The following is a 22,576-nucleotide window of genomic DNA, read 5'->3' as shown; positions in this document are numbered from 1 at the left end:
GCGTACCTTTTATAAATCTTTACATAATTTTGTAGATGTTGAAATGCAGCCAGGAGCACTCTTTGCAAGGATTTTGTTACATATACAGGACATACCTAACAGGTTGCTGTTACTCCTTTGCCATTGTTTCAGATGACATCATGAACTGGGAAGCTGAATGGCCAGCAATGTGTAAATGTCACAAGAATCGTAAATGGATGAATAGGATAATATTGTAGTGAAGTGGCCATCACATCCCTGAGCCACCAGGGTGTCACACCTGCAGCCCACATGATGGCAATGTTCTTGCTTGAAAGTTTCTTGCATAGTTTCAATGACTCCAAATTTGGCATACACAGAAAGCTCACTTTTTTCAGATTTCTTTTATAAATTTGATGTACATCCACTTAGTAGATATTTAAAAAAATTAGAAATTTTAGCCAGAAAAAAAAAATCGGTGTAGGCCCTGCCCCCTCCCTGCAGTACTCTGCAAACGCACCCCCTGGCGCGTTGTAAGTTGGGGAATTAATTCCCCCTGAATACTGAGGGTCCCTGGGGACCAACTAGCCCACCAGGTAAATCCAGTATGCACCAGGGAGCTGCGTTGCAGAGAGGTGGTCCAAGGCCACGCCTCCTTTTTACATCACACTGCATTGTAGCTCTGTGGTGCTTACTGGAGGTAGCTGATGAGCTAGTTGGCCCCCAGGGAACCTCAGGACTCAAGGGGACTTTATCCCCCAATTTACAACATGCCAGGGGGCGCGTTTGCACAGTGGTGTAGAAAGGGGGTGGGGTCTGAGGTCACAAGTGTGAAAACGCACCCCGTGGTGCATTGTAAATTGGGGGATTACGTCCCCTTGAATTCTGAGGGTCCCTGGGGGCCAACTAGCCCACCAGGTACCTCCAGTATGCACCAGGGAGCTGGGTTGCAGAGAGGTGGTCCCAGGCCACACCTCCTTTTTACACCACTCTGCATTGCAGCTCTGTGGCGCTTACTGGAGGTGGTGGGCTAGTTGGCCCCCAGGGACCCTCAGGACTCAAGGGGACTTGATCCCAAAATTTACAATGCGCCAGGGGGTGTGTTTGCCCAGTGGTGCAGGGAGGGGGTGGGGCCTGATGTCACAAGCGTGCAAACATGCCCTGTGGTGCGTTTTAAGATGGGGGATTAAGTCCTTTAAAATCCAGAGGGTCCCTGGGGGGCAACAAGCTCACCAGGTACCTCCAGTAAGCCCCACAGAGCTGCATTGCAGAAAGGTGTAAAAAGGGGCGTGGCCTCAAACCACCTCTCTGCAACGCAGCCCTGTGGCACTTACTGGAGGTACCTGGTGAGCTAGTTGGCCCCCAGGGACCCTCAGGATTGAAGGGAAATTAATCCCCCAACTTAAAACGGGCCACGGTGTGCGTTTGCACAGTGGTGCAGGGAGGGGTTGGGGCCTCATGTGACAAGTGTGCAAACGCTCCCTGTGGTGTGTTGTAAATTGGGGGATTAAGTCCCCTTGAATCCTGAGGGTCCCTGGGGGCCAACTAGCCCATCAGGTACCTCCAGTAAGTGCCACAGAGCTGCGTTGCAGAGAGGTGTTCTGAGGTGACGCCCCCTTTTACGCCACTCTGCAAACGCGGCTTCTGGTGCACTGCTGGTGGGGCGATGAGCTCCTCTTGAGTCCTGAGGACCTCAGGACACAAGTGGACTTTATCCTCCAAGCAGCAGTGTGCCAGAAGCCGCGTTTGCAGTGTGGTGTAAAAAGGGACGTGGCCTTGGAACACCTCTCAGCAATGCAGCTCTGTGGCACTTACTGGAGGTACCTGGTGGGTAGTTGGCCCCCAGGGACCCTCAGGATTCAAGGGGACTTAATCCCCTAACTTAAAATGCACCAGGAGGCGCGTTTGCATAGTGGTGCAGGGAGGGGGTGGGACCTGATATAACAGGTTAGCTATCCTGCTGTGTGGGACTTACTGAAGGCAATAAAAGGGGTATTTGGCCCTCAAGGTTGACGTTGGGGGCTAACTACCCCTCCTGTTACCTCCAGTAAATCCCACACAGTGGGATTGCTAAAAGGTGTTTGGAGGCTACACTCACCTTTCTCCACCACTCCACAAACGCGACTGCTATGGTATAGTTAGAAATGAGCATTTAAAAAGCCTTTGAAATTCACTCAAATAACGTAGGTTTCAGGGACGTTATAGTTAGAAATTAGCTTTTAAAAAAACCATTAAAATTCACTGAAAAAAACATAGGTTTCAGAGACGTTATAGTTAGAAATTAGCATTTAAAAAACCTTAGCAATTCACTGAAAAAGACATAGTTTTCAGGGACGTTATAGATAGTTGGACATTTCACTCGTACGAAACCAGAGAAATTCCACATCTCAAATGACACCACTGATGACATCACTGATTACATCATCCACCTGAAAATCTGATGCACCTTCTCACACCCTACTATAAACTTTGATACACCCATTCTAAAATATAGACTACCATTTTCAAAACCATAGATACACCAATACCAGTTGCTACATACGCACTCACTGATTCCTAGGTCTACTCACACATCCACTCATTCACCAATACAGTCACTCATAAATTCAGTCACTCATCAATACAACACTATCATATGCACTCATATACCTATACAGACACTCACACACTGCCACACACCCAGAGTTACTCACACACCTATTCAGTCATGCAAAGAATCAATCACACTTCCATTTACTCACCTACACAGTTATATAAACACCACCTCACTTATTCATACAGATACTAATGTATACTTACTCTCTTATACAATCACTGATACAAGTACACACTAATCCATATAGCCACTCTCACAATCGCTCACTCTCACATATAGTTATTTATATACACCATCACTCACATATACTGCCTTTTACTGATGTAGTTACTCACACATGTACCACTGAGACATCCATTCACTCACCTACACACCCATACACACACTCACCCACCCATACAGCTGTTTCCACATGCACTCTTGAACCCATACACCCAGTAAATCAACCACTCACATATCTATGCACAGATTCACACACCTCCCAACCACCCACACACACACTCAGGCACCCATACAAATACACAGGCAACCAATCAATAACCCATATAGACACTCATGTAGCGACTCACCAACCCATGCAGCAGCTTACACAATAACAGACAGACTGATACAGAAATTCACACAGTTTAGTCACTAACCCATGCATTCAGTAAGATACATTTAATCACTCACTTATACAGTCAGTCACGCACCTACGAAATCCTCCATCCAGACACTTTTACACACTAATTCTTCAATACACCTTGGCATATATTTAAAACAAATTTAAACTTTATAGAAACAGACAGTCACTGGAGGATTTCATCAGTGATGTCATCAGTGATGTCATTTGAGATGTCATCAGTGATGTCCGGCCAGCCAGCCTCCCCTTTGCTATTGGATCGCAGGCCCAGTAAGCACCCCCTCCGTGGGCCACCCGGTGACACGGCCCCATCGCAGCCCAGACCTGTGCTGTCCTCCATGCCATTAGCTGGCTCCACTGCTCCAGCAGCTCTCAGTGCTGTCACCTAGCTCCCAACAGGCCCGACTGGATGTGCGGCCTCAAGCACCTTCCAGGCAGTCACAAGTGATGGCCGTCACTCCCTGCAGGCAGAATGGCGCAGGGCCACTCTCCAGTCGCTTCGCCCCATGCCCTGCAGGGATGGATTCATGGCAGGCTAGACCACACCTCGTTGCTTCAACCTCAGCACTTTTCCTCGGTCACAGGTCAGAATCAATCAGGAAAGGTCCTGCTGACAAAGGACTGTACTTAACTTCTATCCGTATCCTTGCAGCGTGGAAATCGGATTAGTGGATGGATTTGTGGGGATTTTGATGGTAAGCAGCCGGAGACCCTTCAAGATGCACCCATCTTGGTCGGCTGTTGGCCATGCCCCCTAGAATGTATATTTTTGAGTTGTGTGAATAGTTGCAGCACTCTGGTGCAATTGAACATATAATAAATGTATTTCTTTTTTAAATAGATAAATGGGATTAATTCACACTCCTAAGCAATGACGTACCCATGTTCTTGTTTCCATATACCATTTTTTGTATTGATGGTGAAAGAGAGGCATTATTAATGTACTTGATACGCTGTATGCTGTCATGAATGGAAGGAATGTATAAGTAACATTCATACAGTCCAATGGCAGAAGAGGACTGAACCAAAGCTCCTCTATGTATGTGGGAAAATATATATGCACACACACACATATATATATATATACACACACACACACACATATATAACCTACTGGCGGTCGACAGTAAGTAGTTATAGTTAGGACCTAGTTTCCATAGGAAAAGCGTTTTTTGTTTTCCCAATAAGTTTAGCGCAGGATGATGAATCTTCTCGAAATGTTCGAAACTCGTGGGGCGCTCCAGTCAGCTCCTATTCTGAAAGTTTCAGGATGATTCGCCAAGCGGGGGCCGAGAAAAAAAGGGGTCCCAAAAGCATTTTCTCCATGTTAATTCCAATAGGAAACTTTAGACACACGACTACAGCCCGAACTGCTGAACGGAATTACACCAAATTTGCAAAAAAGGTAGCCCTTGGTTCAGAAAGAACCCTTTTTCTAAATGGTTAAATCCGTTCAGTATTTCCTGAGAAATTAAAAAAATAGAGGTCAAAAAATCAATTTTCCATAGGAAACTTTATACACGGTTACAGCTGAAACTGCTGAACGGAATTACACCAAATTTGACAAAAAGGTAGCCCTTGGTACAGAAAGAGACTTTTTTTTTTAAATGGTGTAAATCCGTTCAGTAGTTGCAGAGAAAATCAAAAGATAAAAATAGCGATGATCCTGCAGCGAACATTTTAAAAAATAAAGCGCGGGCTCCCGCACTTCGTTAATATTTAGCCCCCGGATGGGCCAAGTCCCGGGGGCAGTGAAAAATTGAAATTGCGAGAGCCCAGGCAGGCCCCCGCAGCACCGGGGACCGCCACCCCCGGGGCTTTCATTAAATATTTGTGGGGAGGCTCACGGCCCCCCGCAGCCCCGGGGACCGCCACCCCCTGGGATTTAGCTTTTTTAATCTGTGGGAGGGCATTGGAGGCCCCCCAAGCCCTGGGGACCACCACCCCTGGGGCTTTTATTAATTATGTAGCGGGGGTCACATGGCCTCACCTGCTGCCCTGGGGACTGCCACCCCCAGGGCTTTAAAAAAAAATAATAGACCTGTATGGGGGGGTCGTGAGCCCCCCCACACGTCCCGGGGACCACCACCTCCCTGGGGCACTAACATTTAAATGCGGGGGACCGTAATGGACCCTCAGCCCCGGGGACTACCACCTCCCCGTGGTTGCTTTGCAATTGTTGGGAGGGGGGCTGCCCAGCACCCCTCCTGGAGCCCTTCCTGGCCCTGGGGACTGCCACCCTCCAGGGCCAGTTCCTGCAGTGTCCTGAAGTGCCCACCCTGGGACACTGCTGTTTGCAGTGACATGGCGGGAGCCGCGCGACTCCCGCCCTGTCATTGAAAATTCTGCTTTGTTTAATTGAAGCGAGAGCAGGGAAACCTGCTCTTGCTTCAATGAAGCAAAGCAGAATTGCCTTTTCATAAGGGGAGCTGCATGTCAGCAGCTCCCCTTGTGGATAAGCAATGCCGGCTCCCGCAGGACGCGGGGAGCCGGCGGGACCGTGGAGGGATGGGGGACCTCCCATGGTTCCCAACGGATAGGGCAGGCCCTGGGGGTGGGGTCCCCGGGGCCAGAAGTGTCCCGGGAGGGGGGCCATGCAGCCCCCTATGAAGAAAAAAAAAAGCAATGGCCAGGCCCCGGGGGATGGGGTCCCCGGGGCCAGAAGTGGCCCGGGAGGGGGCCCACAAAACTCCCCTTCCAAAGAAGAAAATCCCAAAATATAAAGGCCGGCCCCGGGGGATGGGTTCCCTGGGTCTATAGAGGCCTTAGGAGTGGGGCCACGCAGCCCCCTCCATAATAAAAAAATTAATATTTGGCCATGCCCGGGGGATGGGGTCCTCAGGGCCGGAATTGGTCACAGGAGGAGGGCCCACGCGGCCCCCTTCCCGTTAACATTTATATATTTTTTTTAAAAGGGGGTCAGGCCCTGGGGGATGGGGTCCCCAGGGCCCAAAAAAAGTAAAAAGAAGGGGGGCCACGCAGCCCCCCTTCCAAAAAGAAAAAAATAACTTGCACGATCGTCCCGGAGGCCCCGCCCCCTCCCAGTAACACTCTGCCAACGCGCCCTGTGGCGTGTTTTAAGTTGGGGAATTAGTTCCCCTGCAATACTGGGGGTCTCTGGGGGCCAAATAGCCCACCAGGTACTTCCAGTAAGCACCACAGGGCTGCGTTGCAGAGAGGTGGTCCAGGCCACGCCCCTTTTTACACCTCTCTGCAACGCAGCTCTGTGGCACTTACTTGGAGGTACCTAGTGGGCTAGGTGGACCCCAGGGACCCTCACTATTCAATGGGACTTAATCTCCCAACTTAAAACGCACCACGGGCGCGTTTGCACAGTAGTGAAGGGAGGGGGAGGGGCCTGAGGTGACATTTGTGCAAACACGCCCTGTGGTGCATTTTAAGTTGGGGAATTAATTTCTCTTCAATCCTGAGGGTCCCTGTGGGCCAACAACCCCACCAGGTACCTCCAGTAAGTGCCACTGCGCTGCGTTGCAGAGAGGTGAGAAGGCCACGCCCCTTTTTACACCTCTCTGCAACGCAGCTCTGTGGTGCTTACTGGAGGTACCTGGTTGGCTAGTTGGACCCCAGGAACCGTCAGGATTCAAGGGGACTTAATCTCCCAACTTAAAACGGCCACTGGGCGTGTTTACACACATATCACCTCAGGCCCCCCTTCACCACTGTGCAAACGTGCCCCGTAGCGTGTTCTAAGAGGCAATTTTAATCCCCCTGTCCTATTATGTACTAGGGCCTTACAGAGGAGGTCATGCTAATCACAGGGGTACCCCAATGCATAGTGTTCCCTAGTGTATGTAGGTGTTTTCACTGTATTCTAAGTGTCTTTTAGCATAGCATTGGCTCTATGCCTGGTTAGTCAGAGTACCCATCTGAAAAAGTTGTGGGCACAGGATAATTTTGCAAGAACGCCTCTTTTTGCTCCTCTGTTGGTTCTTTTCTGCACATGTCTTGCTTCCTCCTGCACTTTTCTTCGTCCTTGTGGACTTCTGTTGCTTCTTTCTGCATTTCTTTTGCTTCTTTCTGTGCGTTTTTTCTTCTTTCTTCACATGTCCCACCTCTGTATCCATAGTTAGAAACTAGCATTTGAAAAACCTTTGATATTCACTGAAAAAACCACAGGTTTCATGCACATTATAGTTAGAAATTAGCATTTAAAAAACCTTAGAAATACACTGAAAAAACATAGGTTTTAGGGAAAGTTATAGCTAGTTGGACATTTCACTCGTACAAAACCCGTGAAATTCCCCTGTTATAGTTAGTTCAGCTAACTATAACTCAAGCCCCCGCAATTCACTGCTGATGACGTCACATATTACATCACTCATGACATGGTCAGTGACATCACTCATGACATCACTGATGACATCTCAAATGACATCACTGATGACATCATCCATGGGATAATTTCATGCATCTTCTCACACCCTAATATAACTTTAGATACACCCACTATAAATTACAGACTGCCATTCTCAAAACCATAGACACTCCAACACCATTAACTATATACCCACTCACTGATTCCTAGGTCTACACACACATCCACCCGTACAGTCACTCACACTTATGGTCACTCAGTACAGGACTATCATATGCACTCATACACCTATATAGACACTCACACACCGCCACTCATCCATAGAGGTACTCACACACCTAGTCAGTCACACAAATAATTAATCACACTCCCAATTACTCACCTATACAGTTATACACAGACCAGCTCACTTACTCATACAAATACTAGCACATTCTTACGTTCTTATACATTCACTGATACAAGCAAACACTCATCCATGGATCCACTCTCACAATCACACACTCTCACTTATAGCCATTTATATACTCTAACACACATATATACTGCCTTTCATATATGTAGTTAGTCACACATGTACCACTGAGATATACATTCACTCACTAACACACCCATACACACACTCACCCACCCATACAGTCCATCACAGATGCACACTTCAAACTATGCACCCAGTGAATCACCCACTCACACATCTATGCACATAGTCACACCCCACCCACACAAACACTCAGGCACCCATACAGATACTCAGACAACCAATCAATAACTCATATAGACACTTATGTAGTTATTCCAAAACCCATGCAGCGGCTTACACAACAACCGACAGTACACAACAACCGACAGACAGATACAGAGATTCACACAGTTTAGTCACTAACCCATGCATTCAGTAAGATATGTTTAATCACTCACTTATAGTTAGTCACGCACCTAGTAAAACATCCATTCAGATACTTATACACCCACTCATTTTTCAATATGCCTTTCCCTATATATATTAAACATATTTAAACTTTACAGAAACACAGTCACTGGATGATGTCATCAGTGATGTCATTTGAGATGTCATCAATGATGTCATCAGTGATGTCACTGAGCATGTCATGAGTGATGTAATATGTGATGTCATCAGCAGTGCATTGCGGGGGCGCGAGTTATAGTTAGCTGAACTAACTATAACGTGGAAATTTCACGGGTTTTGTATAAGTGAAATGTCCAACTAACTATAACTTTCCTTAAAACCTATGGTTTTTTCAGTGAGTATATATACATATGCCACAGCAGTCGCAGTTTGGTTACGAGGCTGTTAAGATGGGCGGTCCGAGCACGGGTTACCGGAAACCCCACAATTGCACACATTCTTCTCCGCTTTAGCAGGAAATGTCGATTCTCATAGATTTGTTGCATAGAGAATCGCGATTTTATTAAAGACAAGGAGGCTATCATTATGCATTATATCTTTTATTCACCACCTCTGCAGCACTTAAAAGAACTTAGAATAGAACATAATGTAAAATACTAGAATAGAACACTCAAGTCCCATAAGATCCTGACGACCGCCATCTTCTTCCTCTTTTGTTTCTTCTTCTGTAGATCATAAGTAAATTCTTCCTTACAAAAACTAAAATTCCAAACTCCAATCCAAACATAAAATCCACAAAAAGAAATGTCAGTTATCTGCAAAGAAATAATATGAACAATTTAATAAAATCTTAAACTAAACTCTAAACTGAAATCCATCATTAAAACATGTCAATACACATTTTAAATAAACCTCCAAACCCTCAACTTAGGGAGGGAGGGAGGGATAATGATAGCCTCCTTGTCTTTAATAAAATCGCGATTCTCTATGCAATAAATCTAGGAGAATCGATATTTTATGGCAAGACAGGAGGCTATCATTATGCATGTTCAAAGCTTTTCTAAAACTTTATTTGCAACATGTTCAATAGGTTTAAAATAATATCTCCTAAAACCTTTTGCTTTTGACCAATCAGCAACCTTCAAAATGTCATTCAAATTTCCACCGCTCACAAAAATCTTACTTGCCATTGCACCCCTAACAGAATGTGCTGAAAACCAACTCAAATTGACACCAGCCTCCCTCATGACTGCTCTAACCCACCTGGCTATAGTAGCCGTAGAGACAGCTTTAAAAGGCCTCACATAAGATATCAACAATTGATCTACCCCATCTGCTCTAAATTCTGCAACCCTACTCTCATACTCCTTAAGACATCTGACAATACAAATCTTCGGAAACTCATCCAACATAGGGTAAAATACAGAACCAGATATAGTCTTAGTTCTCCTCCAAATTTCAAACAAGACCCCCTGAGGTTGATAAAACCTACAGCTCACATCCAAAGCCTTAACATCCGAAACTCTTTTAATAGAAACCAAACACAACAAACAGGCTATTTTCCATCACAATTCTCACAATCCCAAATACCTATTTCCTGGCCAAGCTTCAAACAATTTGAAAATCAAATTCACATCCCAAACAGAACCATATTTAGACTTCGGAGGCCTCCTCAATCTAATCCCTTTCATAATCCTGCAAACCACAGAACTCCAACCAATCGAAGAACCCTGTCCAGCTGCAACAGCAGAACAATAACAATTAATAGTCATGTAAGAAAGACCCTTCTCAAATAATTCTGCTAACGAATTAGCAACTTTCATCTCATCAGCCTCCATGGGATCCAAATTCCTTTCCAAGCACCAATGTGACCAAACTGACCACGCTTCCTTATATCTCTTCCTGGTACCTGGTGCCCTCGATTCTCTGAGCAAATCTGAAGCTGTTCCCGAAAGATCTGAGATTCCTTCAGATCCCCTGATATCTTCCAAACTAGAAGGTTGAGCAAACCCTCTTGAACCAAAGGATGATCTTCTCCTCCTTGACCTATTAACATTCCACTGTATGCTTGAATCAATAAAGGTTCTTCCACTGCCATCTCCAGAACTGTAGGAAACCAAACCTGAGTTGTCCAAAAAGGAGTCACTAAAACAATCTGAACTACCTGTCTCCTTACTTCCAACAAAACCCTTTGAATCATCGAAAAAGGAGGAAATGCATAACTCCTTTTCCCCTTCCAACACTGTTTGAAAGCATCCACAGCTAACGCCCCCGGACCCGGCCTCCAACTGAAATACTCCACCAACTGATAAGTTAGTCTTGAGGCAAACAGATCTAACTCCAGAGGGCCAAAATGATTTTGAATTTTCCGAAACATTTCCCTGTCCAACATCCAGTCGCTGAAGTCTATCAGATTCCTCGAGTGCCAATCCGCCACCAAGTTTTCCTGACCTGGAAGATACTGTGCCTCTAGGTTTATTTTGTGTTCCAGACAAAAATCCCAAATTTCTTGTGCAATCTCCATCAACTTCCTTGATCTGCTCCCTCCTAGCTTGTTTATATAGGTTACTGCAGTAATATTGTCCATCTTCAAAAGTACAGAATTCCCAAGGAACAAGACTTGAAACATTGCAAAGCAAAATGCCCTGCCTTCATCTCTAAATAATTGATATGTTCCCTCTTCTCCATTGAATTCCATACACCACCTGTTACATGATTCATGCAGGATGCTCCCCATCCAAGATTGCTTGCAACTGTTTCCAATACAAAATCTGGCCTCATACCAAAGATCGCTCGACCATTCCATGCAGTCAAATTCTCCAGCCACCAATTTAACTCTATCCTCGCTCCCTCTGTCATTTTTATATGATCTCCGTACCTTAAACCAACAGCCAGACCTGATGTCTTCAATCGTTGCAATGCCCTGTAATGTAAAGGGCCTGGAAACACCGCCTGAATTGATGAAGATAAAAGACCAATGAATCTTGCAACATCTCTCAAACTCACCATTTCTTTCCTCAATAAATACTTCACCTCTTAGCGAATTTTCTTTATCTTCTTCTCCGGTAACAATAAAAAGCATTTTACTGTATCCATAAAAAATATCAGAAATTCTAATGACTGAGAAGGATTCATCACTGATTTCTCCACATTTATAATGAAACCCAGGGATTGCAAGAGTTCCATCACCATTTACAATTGAATTCTCAATTTCCTCACATTCTGATTCATAATCAAAAGATCGCACAAATACACAATCATCCGAATTCCTCTTTCTCTCAAAAAAGCAATCACTGCTCTCATCACTTTCGTAAAACACCAAGGTGCGGATGAGAGACCGAAAGGTAAACATACAAATTGATAAATATGACCTTTCCACCTGAATTGAAGGTACTTCTGACTCTTTATGCCCATTGGAATTGTAAAATATGCATCCTTCAGATCCAGTTTCACCATCCAATCCATATCCTGCAACAAGTCCCTTAAAAGATGGATTCCCTCCATCTTGAAATGCCTGTTAACCACGAAAAAATTTAAATTCCTCAAATTGATTACTGGCCTTCATCTTTTTTCCTTTTTCTCCACAAGAAATAAAGTACTCACAAAACCTTTTTTGTCTTCCCCAATTTTCACAATTGCTCCTTTCTTTAACATGCTTTCTATTTCTTCCCAAACTATTTTCTCCTGATTTTCATTGACATTTTGACTGAAGGGGAATCTCAGAAAAACTCTATCTCGAAACGTGACACTGTTCTCAATACCCAAGGGTCTTTTGTAATCTCCTTCCATTTTCCTACATAATTTTTCAACCTTCCTCCCACCTTTTCCTGGAAAAAACCAGAACAAATCTTCGTATTCAAACTTACCTGCTCCTTGACTCGAGGACTGACCACTTCCTCTAAGACCTCTTGTACGAACCCCTCTTCCTCTTTGAGGGTAAAAATTGTATTGATTTTGCGATCCTCTTGAAAATCCTCTTGTATAATTGTATCGGGACCTATAATAACTCCGGCCGGAATGTTGCCCTCTCCTTCCGGCCCTTCCATAAAAACTTCCAGACGCACCTCCATTGAATACTTTTCTCATATTTGACTGGACCCTGTCCAGAGAAGTGAAAGTATTTGCATACTTTCCCAATTACCTTCACTGCACCATCACCAAAAAAAAATCCATTTGGTTTTTCGCAAGTATCTTTTTTTGCAAAATCACCCAATTTTGGATTAATTTTGAACAAAACAACCTTCTTTCTCTCTTCAATCAGACCCGCATTTGCGTTTCCAAGGAAACAAATCGCCCTTTGGCACCATCCTCTTAATACAACTATATCCAAATCTGTTCCTTTGAGATATGCTTCCTCCACTAAATCAAACATCCTAGCAATAGGCCCTAAAGTACCCAACAGTTTAGCCTCGCACTGTTTTAACGCCTTTTCAAGGCCCTTTCTAGGGTCTCTCCCCATTTTGAACATATATGTAATAATTTCCGGGTCTAAATTCGGAGTTAACAAATCTTTAACGCCAATCACTGGCCGAGAACATTCTGCTCTCATAATATTCCTTTCACTCCTTTCCAATGGTCTTCTCAACCAATACTGTATATAATCTGCCACGTGGCTCATCGGCCACCATTAAGACCCTCTTGGATGTCTCACATCCTTTGGATCAAATAACCTTTTCCCAAATGGGTCAATCGCCTTATTTTCACTTCTTTTACTTGATGATTCACTCTCATCTTCATCATCCAAATCATTTTTATAATTTAAATCTAAAACATATTCATCTACGTCACTCGAATTTTCATAAAAATCCTTCCCATCTCTCATGTTGCTTTGAACATTCTTTCTTTTTGAGCCGCTTTGGACTCCACTTCCACTTGCACCGTCCTCCAGATGCCTTCTCTTTTCTTTACACTTTCCACCAATTTCTTTTCCATTTCCCTGCTCACTTTCCTCCAATGAAAAATATTCCTCCTCCTCAAACAAATGAGCTCTCTTCATAAACATGCTTTTAAGAATCAACTTAATCTGTACAAAAACACTATAGCAAAAACTAAAGCCGAGTATTTTGCTAATACCATTCTTCTAGCAGCTAATAGCACCAAAGCTATATTCAGCTTAGTAAAGAGTCTGTCTAAACCTGACTGTGCTAATAACAAAATTCCTGTTACTCAAGCTTTATGCGATGAGTTAGCTTCCTATCTGGAGGATAAAATTGACAAGATAGTTAGGGATTGTGATCCACCAACAGCGGTGGAAGAACCAGATCCTCAGTTGTCCAATGCTGAGCAGTGTTCTCTGCCATCACCAGACTCTAAGCCTAGCAACCCTACCATTTTAAAACACTGCCAGCATACTCTGGATTGCTTTCGCATTCCGGACGAGTAAACATTTGATACCTTAGCCAGGGGTGTCTCCTCTGGGTCCCCCCTGGACCCCCTTCCCCACAGAATCTGGAAGGAATACGGGGCAGAGCTCTTTCCCTCTTTACGACAGATCTGTGATCTATCCTTGAGTACGGGGAGGTCCCTAAAAACTGGAAGGAAGCAGTTGTGACCCCTCTTCTAAAAAAAGCACGCTTGACCCCGGGTGTGTGGCCAACTACTGGCCAATTTCTTTATTGCCATATCCTGTTAAAATTCCGGAACGCATCGTCAGTAAGTCTCTATCCCAGTATCTTGAGGAGTATTCGCTCCTTGATGAGATGCAATTTGGCTTTCGGCCCAAGCACGGTACTGAAACAGCACTTGTTACCGTGCTTAATGATATGAGGATGCGGGCGGACAGTGGCCAGTCAGTGATCTTGGTGCTGTTGGACATGTCAGCGGCTTTTTACACTGTAAAACATGGTATACTGTTGGAGAGACTTAAAGACCAGGGTGTGACCGGTCGCGCCCTTGACTGGCTTCGTTCTTATCTAACAGACAGGACACAGACAGTGTGCCTTCAGCCGTTCTCCGCTAACAAGTCTTCCTTACGACAGGGGGTCCCGCAGGGCTCAGGGATTAGTCCTGTGCTCTTTAACATCTATTTGCAGCCTCTCATTCCGCTTATTAGATCTTTTGGAGTGGAGGTGGTGAACTATGCGGATGATACCCAGCTCGTGTTTTCCTTGGAAGGGAATGATTCCATTTCCTTGGAAAGATTTCACGAGTGTATGTCTAGCACCATGAAGTGGCTTAAGAAGAACTGGTTACAATTTAACAGCCCTAAAACGGAAGTGGTCCTGTGTTCTTCCAGAAGATCTGATCAGCCTGTTTTACCCATCTTTCAGCTGTCCCCTACTGGCGCACTTATTACCCCTTCTAGCACAGTACGCAATCTGGGGGTGATGCTGGATCAGGATCTCCAACTGAATTCTCAGGTTAACAAAACGGTTGGCACTTGCTTCTCGCTAATCCGAGTGCTGAGAAAGATCCTCCCTTTCTTGCCTAACTCTGCTAGAATGCAGGTTGTGAGATGCGTAATTCTCAGCAGACTTGATTACTTGCACTCTCTATATCTGGGTGCGCCTAACACCCTGATCGGGAAGCTGTACAGAATACAGGCCATTGCAGCGAAACTCACTTTAAATAGGCAGCGAGGGACCTCAACCACATTAGCCTTGCGAGATTTGCATTTGCTGCCGATCCACCAGCGAATTCAATTCAAAGCTCTATGCACTGTCTTTAGGGCAGCTCATGGAATGGGCCCAAAGAACCTGCAAAGAAAATTCAGCTGGTATTCTCCAACTAGAAACCTTCGTTCTGCTTCTGCATTTCTGATGAATGTAGTCAGGTTCAGGCGGTCCAGAACAGGTGGCAGATTCTTTTCTGCCGTTGCTTCTCGGCTATGGAACACTCTCCCTTTGGATCTACGTCAGGTCCAAAGTCTTATGGATTTCAGGAAAAAGTTGAAAACGTTTTTATTCCCTAGGCTGGAGTAATTTTTCCTTCTGATATTATCTCTCTTTTCCTCCCTTCCTGTGCCACACCTCGGCTGCCCCTATTAACTTCTGGTGGGGACTCTCCTCTTTAAGCGCCAGGATAACTGTCGGGTGATAGAGCGCTATATAAGCCCCTCACTACATTACATTCACACCAGATAAAGCAGCACCCACAGCATCCTTCACCATCTTCCTTATCTCATCATTCAAAACACTATTTGAATCACCTCCATTCTCCATTTCTGACATCTTTTTCCCTTTTAAAACTACCACACCAAACAACTGACCAGACAATAAACCTTTCCGTTTATCCTCTCTTAAACGCGTCTCTTAGCAACGCTCCTAACACGTTACGATCGAAAATAGAACAACAAAACCTATCTCCTTTAAAAAATAACCCAACAGCTTTAAACAAATTTAACGCTTCCACGCTAACAAAGGTACTTCAAAACTTAAAATACTACATTTCTTCTCCCCTCAAAAGTAATCTTTCAACACATTATCTTATAATGCGCGTCCCATTTTCTTTTACATTTAAAACAAATTCCTCTATATGCATGTGCTAAGACTCCACCGTACGTAACCAGTCTTTTTCAGCGCACTACGATCTTTCATCAAAGCACTTCCGCTACCATGCGTGCAAGCTTCAAACCTTCCACACGAAATGGCGACCAACTCGCGCCCGCAACGTTAGGACCTGCTTATTTTCAAAATCATTTATTTTCTTATTTTTTATTAAAAAATTAGACTTTCTTTTTAGCGACAAGAAAACGTATACAAACCTTATCTCTCCACAAAACAAATAATCCCTTTTCCATTTATTAATAATACTGAACCATTACAACCCCAAAATAACTTTCCATTTAACGACGCATTATACTTAAATAGAGTCCAAAATTTGGACTTCCTTTCACCTCAAACTTATGTAAACATTAAATCATAATCATTAAACATACTCTCCACACTATAAAATTTCGATACTTATCTGCTCCAGAAGCAGCAAACAAAAGAGTAAGAAGATGGCGGTCGTCAGGTCGTCAGGATCTTATAGGACTTGCGTGTTCTATTCTAGTATTTTACGTTATGTTCTAAGTTCTTTTAAGTGCTGCATAGGTGGTGAATAAAAGTTATAATGCATAATGATAGCCTCCTGTCTTGTCATAAAATTCTCGAACGCTCTTGCATGCTTCAAAAAAGTTTTTAATGGCTCCAAACAACGCGTTTCGGCTTTTGCCTTGCTCACGCTCAAGCTGATAAACAAACAATTGTATCTTCAGTCATTATAAACAGTACTTTAAAAATGGAAAGAGGACATAACCCATGTAATGTGTTCACAACAGTCAATACTATGGGGGCCATTTTAACTGGATGTAAAATTCATTATCTCTATACCAGCAATGCGTATATTGTTTTATAACTCACAAATAACCAATTGATAATGCCCACATTGGTACGAGAGCATAATTTAAACAGATTACAAGCAAATAACTGTAATGATTTGCTTATTCTTCAATCTAATATGACAATTTCTATAACCGCTGGAGCGCAATGTAATAGCTAATTAAATCTACTAATGCACAAATATAACAGTATGTACATATCTCAATATAAATGTGCTAACATAAATACATAATGTTATAGCAGCGCTCAATTGAAAATTGTGTCAAATAGACAAAGCTTGAGTACCCCAGTGGGCAATCCTGCTACTCAGTAGTGTTGTAAGTAATCAAAATTGCCCCCATTCCTTCCCCAGTGGGCATAAACTCCCGAATATGGACAAAGTCACCCACTTCTACACTAATTTCTCAACCCACTCCCTGACAAATAATCTGATCATCTCACCCAGCGTAGAAACAAATTCTACTAACCCCCCAGAACCATGTCCCTCCAATGATAACCCCTCCTCTACTCTCTCTGAATTCAGCCAGGTCACTGCAGACCACATTACCGATCTCTTATCCACCATCAAATCTGGATCCCCCAATGACCCATGCCCCCATCCACATTAAAATTTACACCTGACATCATAGGCCCCAAACTAGCTAACATTTGCAACTCAATGTTCACCACAGGAACATATCTTCCATCTGGAAAAAAAACGTCATCTAGCCACTGCTAAAGAAACACAACCTTAACCCCACAGATACCAAGAACTATAGACCAATTGCTTGCCTCCCTTTCCCCGCTAAAATCTTCGAGAAAGGGAAAAAACGCTCAGCTGGCCCATTTTATCAACAAAAACAATCTCCTAGATGACACCCAATTTGGGTTTAGGAAAGGCCATGGCACCGAAACTGCCCTCATCAAGGCATCCGACAAAATCAGGATTACACTTGATCAGGGAGATGCCGCAGTCCTGGTGCTGCTAGATCTTTCAGCAGCATTTAACACGGTCGACCATTCAACCCTAATCGACCGTGTCTCAGCCATAGTCATTAAAGACAAAGCCAAGGCCCTGCTGACATCCTTCCTGACCAACCACACCCAGCTAGTAAAGCTCGGCAACTTTAATTCCCCACTCTTTGCACTGCCATGTGGAGTCCCACAGGTATCCTCGCTAAGCCCGACCTTGTTCAATATATACGTGTTGGACTTGGCCAGGATCATTAAGTCCTACAACTTGAGACTAACTTCCTACGCCGACGATATACAGCTTGTGCTAGATTTAAAACAATGGTGCGACAGTCTCGGCTAGCTTCCAAGAGGGAATGCTTGCTATAAGCACCTTGATGTCAAACAATTGTCTCAAACTAAATGCTGACAAAACGGAGGTGATGATCTTCGGCAATCTCTCCCCTAGCTGGTCTCCATCCTGGTGGCCAGCAGAGTTAGGCCCACCTCCGTCCCCCGTTACAAAAGTCAGAAACATAGGCGTCATGTTCGATGACAAACTGTCTTTTATTCATCACGCCAACACAGTTGTTTCCTCATCCTTCTATACCATCAAGATGATAAAGAAACTCTTACCTTACCTTCCACCCACTGCCAGCAGGACTCTCATCAGCACGCTGGTCATGTCTAAGGTAGACTACTGCAATGGTCTACTCATCAACGCCCAGGAAAGAGTACTAAATAAACTACAAATGGTGCAAAACTCAGCGGCTAGGATCCTTTCAGGCACCCCCAAGTTCAAACCTATATCTAAGGTGATACGACAGCTTCACTGGTTACCCACTAGGAGCAGAACCAGGTTCAAAGCCCTTTGCATTGCCCATAAGTCAATCCATAACACAGGACCCGAGTTCCTTAAGAGATCTCTATGCTCCTACAGGCCTACCAGACCCCTATGCTCCTCAGCAGCACACTTGCTAACTGTCCAAAGAACCAAACAGGCCTTTTGGGGCGACAGAAGATTCACTGTCGCCACTGCTAAACTATGGAACACCCTCCCCCTTCACATCAAGACCATTCCCACTTTGTTCTCCTTCCGCAAACACTTACAATCTTGGCTATTTAATCAATAAATCACCCTTCCTTAGTCCTTCTCTACTCAGCCGTCCATAGCGCCGAGACACCCAAGGTCATTTGTGAGCTTACCAAATTGCATAAATAAATAAAGCAGATTGGCAATGTTCTGAGTAAACAAATGAATTGGAATTCAAAGAATAATGGCTGCAGCTCTTGAAGCAAAGAGAAAAGAAACTGCCAACAAACTGTTCTTCACTCAAGTGGGGGCAAGTGGGAGTCTATCAACCCCAACACAAAACATAACGGATTGAGATAAGAGTACAAACCTTATATAACCAATTGGAAAAATTACATAAAAAAGAACAATCCAAATGGTGGGAAGCAGAATGGCTTCAGACATATATTGATGTACGGCGAGTGCCCTGAGGTCTACGGATATTTACAATTCCAATTTACGAAGATCCAGACCCTGACATGTTAGAAGAGTGATCTAATAACTCTGTTGCGTGCTCGCTGACAATGATGTGCATTCTTGTCAAATATGCTTTAAAAGACAGAAGAAAATTACTGGCTGCAATTGATGGAGTTCTTGACTAGGGAAACTGGTGGCAAATGAAGCACTGGAGGAATATATGAAGAATTTAAGATCCTGGATGGGCAAATTGGAGGAGGAGATAACAGCGAAAAAGCAGCGGAAATTCCTCAGGGATTTCAAAGATTACCAGGCTGGTCGCACTTTGACATTCCACATAAAATATGACTATTTATTTGACAATAAAGAAGGGAGTGCAGTAGTGAAAACCACAATGCCATTAATGACCAGAGAAATCAGTGAAAGTGATGTCTCCGATGGAAGTTTGTTGGATGCGTCAGTTGCAGCGCTCAATCAAGAAATTAATCAAGATCATCAGAAAAAGAGCAGCAATTTTTTACGGCAATTTCAGATGAAGAACCAAGGAAGGACAGAACATTTCAGGAGCAGAATGCGCAGAGAGGCCGAGGGTACAGCAGTAGAGGAAAATTGCGAGGAACAAACAGACAAAAGAAAAGAGCAAAAAGCGACAGAAAAATGCCCGTGGGAATGGAAACAAGGGGCAGGAAAGTGAAACTATGACCGTCTTCAATCTTCCAATGGGCTCTTTATTCAGAAGAGATGGAGCTCCTCTCACTAGCTTTGTCCTTTTGTCCCTCTATGAATTTGAACTTTGCGCAGACTAGAATTGACTTATTTTATTTCTCAAGAAAATTTAAATTGAAGAAGTGTTTGACACGCAACACAGCAAAATTGGAGTGGGGGATGGAGTGGAACGATTGAGTAACCTGAATATTGATGATATTGAGGTTCTGCACACATTGTCTGCTTTAGAGAGCAATGAAATGTGTACTGACAATGCAATTTTGAACTTACAGAACTTTGATGTTGAGTTAGGCATTAATCCTGGTAGTACTTTTAAACCTAAACCTAAATCGGTATTTCTGCCCAATGTCCATTGCAACGCTATTGAAGTATTTGAGAAGGGAGTCTTGAGAGATTTAAAGAAGATCAGGTACAAGACAACTCCCATGTATAAGAAAAATCTAAGTTATGATCAAATACAAGCAATAGAAAATGTTAAACTTGACAATTCTATTGTGATCCGCCAATCGGACAAGGGTGGAAATGTTGTGGTTCTTGATAAAGATAATTATCTAGCGGAGGGCTAAGGTAACTTAAAAATGTGAACTGTTACTGTATCTCCAACAAAAATGAAATATCTAGATCTTATATGAGATTTGGGGAGATGTTGGTGGAGTGGAGAGAAAGAGGATTAATATAGTGGGAAGAGTATAATTACTTCAAATGTGCCAATCCTAAAATCCCCATACTTTACCTATTGCCTAAGCTTCATAAAGATCCTGTGAATCCCCCGGGAAGATCAATCGTCTCATCAATGGGGTCACTGCTAGAAAATGCCTCGAGATTTTTTGACCACTATCTCAGACCTTTTGTTGTAGGGTTACCTGTCTATCTCAGGGATACTACTCACTTTCTTACTATCATTGATGGTATCCATTGGGAAGACAATTACACCTTGGTCACCTTAGATGTGAGTAGTTTATGCACTAGTATCGTACATCAACTAGGATTACAGGCCATCAGACATTTCTTAAGGACACACTCGATCTCCATGTTCTTTCATTCCGAAATGATTTTGGAGATGATTGAATTTTGTTTAACCAACAATTTTTTCATTTTTGATGATATCATCTATCGGCAGTCACAGGGCACAGCCATGGGGACCTGCTTCACTCCCAGCTATGCAAATTTAGTTTTGGGCTGGTGGGAGGAGCAGGTGGCCGCACAGCTGGATGAATGTAAGAGCTGAGTTGTCCTGTGGCTGTGCTACATTGATGATATTTTTTTCATTTGGAATGGGTACGAAGAATCTGCTAGGGGGTTTGTAAAGAACCTCAATTTTAACACTCATAATTTGATTTTTACTGAACACATTAGCAAAACCTCAATTGAGTTTCTGGATGTGCAAGTAGAGATAAAAGGTGAAACATTACAAACCAAATTGTTTCCGTAAAACAACGGCAGGGAACAGTATACTTAGTGCTACCAGTTCTCATCCCCGGAAACTTATTTACAGTATTCCCTATGGGGAGCTGCTGCGTGCTAAACGCAATTGCAGCACCAAATCAACATACAGAGCTGAAAAAGAGATTATGTGTAAACGCTTTAGTGAGTGGGGGTATAGCCAAAAAACCATTGCGGAAGCTGGCAGAAGAGTAGATGAGGTTACTAGGAATGAGTTACTACACCCAGCGAGACGAGAGGTTGAGTCTGAGACTCTGAGATTTATAACAACGTTCTCTGTTCAGGCACAGGATGTACGTAAAATACTTAGCAAACATTGGCATGTCCTTATGACAGATGATAGCCTGAAGGAAAACTTAAAGAGCAATCCTCAGATTACTTTCAAGAAAATCATGAAGTGATGAATTGAGCCACAATTTAATAACCAGTAGTGAAAGGGTGAGCAGTATTGACCACCCTGGATTCCATTGCTGTAAAAACTGCAAAGCTTGCAGCAACAGTGTAGATTGCACCAAACTGATAATATCTAATTCTAGCAGATAATTCGTGATCAAGAAACCACTAACATGCAACACCATGAATTGCGTGTAAGCTCTTATCTGCCCTTGTAATAAGTTATTCATAGGGAGCTTGATACATATTGCTAAATAAAGAGTGTTGGAACATGTTCATGCTATACGACATAATAACAGGCAATATCCGGTAGCATGCCACTTCTATGATTACCACTTTCAAGATGAAAAATTACTGAGAATGGTTGTAATTGACGCAGTGTTTAACAGTGTGAGGGGTGGCAATCGTGAGCTCTCATTGTGTAAACTTAAATCAAGATATATTATCGATTTTGAAACTATGGCACCCAGTGGTCTGAATTCAAGAATTGGCTATTCATTTGAACAATTAATTGTTTGTTGTAATATAGAGTGCAGAATCGTTTGTTGGTGATTTTCCTTTTAACTGGATTTTAAAATTAAATTTTTCTATTTTTTGTAGTTGTGGGCATTTTTTCTTTTGACTATGGCAGCTACCTATGTGGAAATATGTTTGAAATGTGCTTATATAACTGGCTCTGACCATTGAGTTGATTTACTGTCACTATCTTGTAGCTTATGACCACTGGGGCAGCATTGGGAGTAGTCTTTGTTTACTCAAAACATTGCCAATCTGCTTTGTCAACTGAACTGATTTATTGACCTTATTCGGGAGTTTATGCCCACTGGGGCAGAAATGGGGGCAATTTTGTTTACTTACAACACTACTGAGTAGCATGATTGCCCACTGGGGTAC

This window comes from Triturus cristatus, chromosome 6 (assembly GCF_964204655.1).
Source record: "Triturus cristatus chromosome 6, aTriCri1.1, whole genome shotgun sequence".
NCBI classification, from domain to species: domain Eukaryota; kingdom Metazoa; phylum Chordata; class Amphibia; order Caudata; family Salamandridae; genus Triturus; species Triturus cristatus.
This window is presented reverse-complemented; position numbering follows the sequence as displayed.